General features: G+C 59.1%; 1 long non-coding RNA gene across 1 annotated transcript; it reads right to left on the minus strand.

The window, feature by feature from the left end:
- Positions 1-528: 528 nt before the first annotated feature.
- LOC138849101 (uncharacterized) lies at positions 529-3,986 on the minus strand. The gene is made up of 2 exons (XR_011387525.1): positions 3,787-3,986; positions 529-963 (listed from the first exon to the last, which is right to left on the minus strand). It is a non-coding gene; the product is annotated as an uncharacterized lncRNA (long non-coding RNA).
- Positions 3,987-6,751: the final 2,765 nt, after the last annotated feature.

Genomic DNA, 6,751 nt, shown 5'->3' on the forward strand with positions numbered 1-6,751 from the left:
CATTGATATACACATGGATGCACATACATGTGTGTGCACACACATATCAGAGATGCATTGAATACATGTATTGGCCAAATGACCAACGACCAGATGTTAAAAATCAGGGGGTGGGGCTGGCGCTGTGTCGTAGAGGGTAAAAGCTGCTGCCTGCAGTGCCGGCATCCTGTATGGGCGCCGGTTCTAGTCCTGGCTGCTCCACTTCCAATCCAGCTCTCTGCTGTGGCCTGGGAAAGCACTGGAAGATGGCCCAACTCCTTGGGCCCCTGCACCTGCATCGGAGACCTGGAGGAAGCTCCTGGCTCCTGGCTTCGGATCAGCTCAGCTCTGGCAGTTGCAGCCAACTGGGGAGTGAAGCAGCGGATGGAAGACCTCTCTCTCTGTCTCTGTCTCTGTCTCTCTCTCTCTCTGCCTCTTCCTCTCTGTAACTCTGCCTTTCAAACAAGTAAATCTTTAAAAAAAATCAGTGGGTGGCTGTAACAGAGATCAAAGCATTAAGAACAAAAGGAATAAAATTTAAACTTATTGATTTATTACTGTGCTTTTATTAAAATCTTAGGGAGCAAAATTTTAAAATTTGACAACACGGAGTAGAGAGCAATGATTTCAGGGTCCTGCCAGCTCTTGTTCCTGCCTCCTACTGCCCATCTGCAACAGGAAGTGCAGAACCCGAGGGCCCGTCCATCATAACCCCGAGGGCCCGTCCATCGTAACCCCGAGGGCCCGTCCATCGTAACCCCGAGAGCCTGTCCATCATCCTGTCCCTGCGCTGACCCCAGGGGAAGGCAGGTGCTTGACTCTGTGGCGTTGTGAACATCCTGTCTGCATGGATCACAGATGCCGACGGTCATGATTGGGGAGGTTTGGCTTCTTAGCGTTTTTTTGAGGTGGCAAAATGGCGACATCGTGCTGTGAAGATGTGAAAGATTCGGGACCAGGATTTTCGGTTGAAAGATGTGTGGCCTAAAGGAATTAAACAACAAATTAGTACGAATGCTTAGATTATCATTTTGCTTACTAACAGGAATATTAGGGCCAAATAGTTCTGAAAAGGTCAGGCGTGTAATACACTGGCCTGCTTCCCCACCCGTGTTATTACTTAATTTTTGTTAACATTTCTGTCTCAAACACAATTATGTTATGGAGCATCTGTTCTCTCTCTACCCATCATCTGCCAGTCCACTGCACTGTCGTGAGAATTTTCATGTATGAAGTCAATAGATTTCAAATGAGCATTGGCTACAGCATTCAGCTCATGCACTATTTATTGAATCTGCATTTGCATTTCCACAGACTGATGGGATTTTTTTTCTGACAGGCAGAGTTAGACAGTGAGAGAGAGCGACAGAGAGAAAGGTCTTCCTTCCGTTGGTTCACCCTCCAATGGCTGCTACGGCCGGCGCACCGCGCTGATCCGAAGCCAGGAGCCAGGTGCTTCTCCTGGTCTCCCATGGGGTGCAGGGCCCAAGCACTTGGGCCATCCTCCACTGCACTCCCTGGCCACAGCAGAGAGCTGGCCTGGAAGAGGAGCAACCGGGACAGAATCTGACGCCCCGACCAGGACTAGAACCCGGTGTGCCGGCGCCATAGGCGGAGGATTAGCCAAGTGAGCTGTGGCTCAGGCCGACTGATGGAATTTTAAAACATAAAGTAGTACAGGGGATTTTTATTTCAGGTTACACTGGGAATGGTTATACATGTTTAAAGATGTATATTATATGTACAGGTATGTATTGTTCTACTTGTTTATTTTTATTTATTTGAGAAGCAGGAAGAGAGAGAGAGAGAGGGAGAGGGAGAGGGAGAGGGAGAGGGAGAGGGAGAGGGAGAGGGAGAGGGAGAGGGAGAGGGAGAGGGAGAGGGAGAGGGAGAGGGAGAGGGAGAGGGAGAGGGAGAGGGAGATCTTCCATCCACGGCTCACACCCCAAAATGCCTGCGACAGGCAGGGCTGAGCTAGGCCAAAGCCAGCATCCTGGAAGTGGGTTGGAAGTGGGTTGGAGCTTGACCCTGGGCTCTCCCAGTGAGCCGCTGTGGCTGGACCACGCCCACCCACACGGTCAGTTAGTAGCCGTCAGTCTGAGACAGGCGCCCTGCTCATTTTTATTGATGCTGCCCTGATTAGATAGGACAGTGACTCGCAGGGCCCCTGGGAGCCGGGGAGGCCAGGCAGGACGCTGAAGCTGAAGGCCAAGGCTGGACCCTAGCGTCCGTGCCACAGATGGACCTCAGCGCCACCCCAGGGGTGTGTGTGCGTGTAGACATGTATGTGTGAATGGGTGTATGTGTGTGTATGTGTATAGATGTGTGTGTATGTGGGCTTGTGCATTTGTGTGTATGTGTTTGTATATGTGTGTTTACATGTGCACGTGTATGTGTGTATAAGCATGTGTGTCTATGTGTGTATGTGTATGTATGATGTGTAGGTGTGAGTGTGTGTTTAATGATGTGCAGCAATGCTCCTCCTTAGCAAGTGCGTGCATTCTATGCCTCTTTCCATCGTGCTGTCTGTTTTAGATTTATTTGTTTATTTAAAAGGCAGAGTTACAGAGAGGTGGAGGCAGGGACAGAGAGAGAGAGAGCGAGTGAGCGAGTGAGCTTCCATCTACTGGTTCACTCTCCAAATGGCCACAACAGCCAGAGCTGGGCCTATCTGAAGCCAGGAGCCAGGAGCTTCTTCCGGGTCTCCCACATGGGTTTAGGGGCCCAAGGACTTGGCCATCTTCTCCTGCTTTCCCAGGCCACAGCAGAGAGCTGGTTCGGAAGTGGAGCAGCTGGAGCTTGAACCGGTGCCCATATGGGATGCCGGCACTGCAGGCGGAGGCTTTACCCGCTGCGCCACAGCGCCGGCCCCTGTTGTCTGTATTCTATTCTCCATCCCATCCCATTAAACGATGCTGGCCACCTCGTTCTCAGCAGCTTCACAGCCGCAGTTGGGAGAGGCCTGGTCCTAAGTTCCACTCCCTCCCCTGGCGCTTTGCTTAAAGCTGCTGTGGAGGAGAAGTCGGCCGGCCAGCCCCAAGCCCAGGGCGCGGAGGGCGCCTCGTCTCTGCATTCGCAGCGCCCTCCCCAGGCTGCTGCTGGGCCTGGGGTTCGTGGGAGTCCCACGCGCTCGGGCGAGGAAGTCACTGAAAGCGTGGTGGTGGCCTGCGGGGACGGGCACAGCAGCTGAGGCAGGGACGCATCTGCACCAGGCCAGCATGGGAGAAGCTGACCCCTGAGCAGAGGTGACCGCCTGGCGGGGGGGCTCCCAGGCAGCCATGGGGGCGGCGGCAGGGCTGGAGGAAGTGCGCCCCGGGCTGCTCCTCTGCCCTCTGCCGTGGGACGGGGGCGTGCTGCTCATCCTCCGAGCCTGGGGCCCCCATGAGAAGCAGCGTTGTGAGGTGGCCCCCTGATAACCTGCAGAGCTGCAGGTGAGAGACCCGAGCTGGCTGGGACCTGGCCTGCCTCGTGACCCCTTCCTGGGGAGCGAGTCCGGGTGGGCCGTGTGCAGCCGGGAGCCACGTGTGAGCAGAGGCCTCCTCAGGGCCTGTCCCAGCCAGGACTCGCACGAGGGCAGTCCCGCGGGGCACTGGAAGGAACAGAGGCCGGCTGCCGAGCGAGCCTGCACCCGGCCCGCCTGTGAGCGCCCTGCCGCCCGCACCAGCAGCAGAGCAAGCCCTTCCCCAGGGCCATCCACCCCGGCCCGACCTCCTCCCCGGCCACCGGCCAGCCCGCCTGTCACATCCGGAGCCGGCGGCTAACGGTCACACGTGTGTTGTAGCAGTAGGGAAACGGCTCATTAATCACCAGACGTCTTCCCCAAACAAATCCTTCAGAGGAGCAGAACGTGTGTAGGCTGTCCCTGGCGAGGGTCCGCTCAGCCGTTCCTGGTGCCGGGCAGATGGCTCGGGCGAGGGACAGCCGGCTCCCGGTCGCACGCTGATGGCTCAGAAGCACCCCGCCAAGTGCTTATCAGCGCCCGTGACGGTCGGAGGACCACTCAGCCCGCGGAAGAGCCGCGCGTTTGCCAGCGAGCCTGGCTCTGGGAACCGGTGATGTCACCTTACAGACTCCGCCCTGCGGGGTGGGGGCGGGGGAGGAGGAGGCCTGCTGGCCTCAGGACAGAATTTAATGGCAAGATTCGCTCCCTCTGGAGCATCTTTAACCGCACCTCAAAAGTCTGCCGCAGATTCAAATCTCTGCCAAAAAGCCGTCTGCCCTACGCAGCCTCATCTCCATGGCTGACACCAGTGCAACCCGGCCCCTCTCCCGCTGCCGGGCTGGCCCCGTCTCGCTTCCTGCTTGTGTCTTGACCGCCCCTGAAGCCCGATCTCCACACAGCAGCCAGAGGGGGACGGAGCAGAGCAAACCCTGCCCAGAAAGCCCCCAGGGAGGCCGCGGGATCCCAGGAGGGAAGTGGGGCTTGCCGCCGCAGGGCACAGGGAAACCGGGGCTGCTGGGTGGCTCCACGTGGCTCCGTGTGACCCTGCACGTGGGGGCAGACCGAGAGACGGCAGCAACGGCTCCAGGCTCAGCTGCTGACGCCATTACCAACACCACAGCCGCCACGTGGGCAGTTCCCCACTTGCCACGCTCTAGTCCACGGCTTCTCAACTTCAGGGCAGTGCGAAAGCAAACCCTCTGCACCTGCAGCGTGAGTGTGGCAGCTGTGAGAACGTGGTCTGTGTGGTCTCCTGAGGATGGACAGGCAGAGAGGGGGAGGGGGAGAGAGGTCTTCCATCCACTGGTTCACTTCCCGGATGGCTGCAATGGTCAGGGCTGGGCTAGGCTGACACCTGGGGCCAGAGGCTTCATCCAGGTCTCCACGTGGGTGCAGGGGCCCAAGCACCTGGGCCATCTTCCACTGCTTTCTCAGGGAGCTGGATCGCAAATGGTGCAGCTGGGACACGAACCGGGACCCCTATGGGATGCTGGCGTCACAGGTGGCACAGGAACACCGGCCCCAGAGGGACAGATCACTCACAGTCAGCAACCAATCTCCTGCTCAGGGGGCCTGGCAGCCAGGATGCCCGGCAGCACTGGGCACACCCAGCCCTCAGCCCATGGTTCCTGATACCATTTTCTAGCAACTCATTTTCTATTTCTTTCTTTCTTTCTTTATTTGACAGATAGAGTTAAAGACAGCGAGAGAGAGAGACAGAGAGAAAGGTCTTCCTTTTCCATTGGTTCACCCCCCAATGGCTGCTGCGGCCGGCACACCGCGCTGATCTGAAGCCAGGAGCCAGGTGCTTCTCCTGGTCTCCCATGGGGTGCAGGGCCCAAGCACTTGGGCCATCCTCCACTGCACGCCCGGGCCACAGCAGAGAGCTGGCCTGGAAAGGGGACAACCAGGACAGAATCTGGCACCCATATGGGATGCCGGTGCCGCAGGTGGAGGATTAACCAAGTAAGCCACAGTGCCAGCCTCGGCAACTCATTTTCAAGTGAGAGCAAAAGATCTTGGTAATTGGAGTCTGTTCTGATTGTACCTGAAAATCAGTTGAAAAACACAGAACTCGGTGCCAAAGGGTTTCCCAGTGAAGTCTGCGTTGCCGCCTTGAGTGTGCTTGGGAAGCAAGGTTAGCCACGTGGCATCAAACGTGGCCCCTGGGTACCTGCCCCTGGCTTCAGGCAGGATCTCGGCTCTGGCACAGACTGTGTGGGACTGCGTATGGAGTGGCTGCTCCGGGGAGAAGTGTCGTTGCCAGCAGGGTGAGCGCCGGGACCCAGGCAGGGTGAGGGCCGGCCCCTACTCCCGGAGAGAGCAGCCCTGGCTGGTGGCCAGCACCCTCGCCCCCTGGGGAAGGCTGTGTGGAGGAGCAGACGGCCCAATAGCTCCGGGAAAGGCGTCCCCAGTGCACCCTTGGGAGAGGCCGAGGTGAAGCAGGCAGCTGCACGCCTGGGCCTCAGCCTTTGCAGAAACATCTCCACAGAACTCAGAGGGAAGGAGGGCCCAGCCCCGGCCGCCTCTCCCGCGTGGACGCTGCCTCTCGTCTCTCCTGGGCGGAGAAGAGCAAAGCCCTCGGCAGGGAACCCGAGGCGCTGCAGAGGTGGGCCATGGGCTGTGGCTCCCCTGGTGGTGGTGGTGGGGGGTCCGGTGGGGTCCTGGAGCCTCAGCCGACTGCCTCCTGTGGTCGGCGAGAACCGCAGCAGGAGGGCTCGTGGGATGGGGTGGCGCTCAGGAGCTCATTAGCTCGGGGGGGGGGGGGGTCCCAGCGGTCACGTGCATGGGGCAAGCTGTGAATTCAGAAAGGTGTCCACTGACACCAGGCTGGGGTGAGACGCTGTCCATCGGGTGTCCACGAGGACCTCCTGCCTGCGGCCAGCGTGGGGCTCTCCCTCTCCGAGCATGGCTGTGCGCAGCCCACAGTGTCTTGTCCATCAGAGTGACCTCCTAAGGCCTCCCTGGTGTGTGTGCAAGTGGAGACCGCCGGCCAGCCCTGAGCCACCTCCCAGTGCACACTCCCAGCCCTCCCTGGAGCTGCCCCGCAGGCACTGGGCGCCCCAGGCTCGTCTGACCCGGCCGCTGAGCGTCCTTGCAGGGCCTTCTGCTCTGTCTCCGGCACCGAGCGAGCCAGGGCCTGGCGGCTGCCTTGGGGAAACAGCTGATCCCCCTTGGCCTCACTGCCCAGCTCTCCTGGGTCCCTGTGTTCCGGGAAGCGGGGACAGCGCCCCCTCCGCTCAGTGCTGCCTGTCTGACCGGGCCCCTCATTCTTCTTCCTGCAGCCCCTCTCCACGGGCCTCCCCCACACAGGGCACCTACCTCCGCGGG

This window comes from Oryctolagus cuniculus, chromosome 3 (assembly GCF_964237555.1).
Source record: "Oryctolagus cuniculus chromosome 3, mOryCun1.1, whole genome shotgun sequence".
In the NCBI taxonomy this organism is placed as follows: domain Eukaryota; kingdom Metazoa; phylum Chordata; class Mammalia; order Lagomorpha; family Leporidae; genus Oryctolagus; species Oryctolagus cuniculus.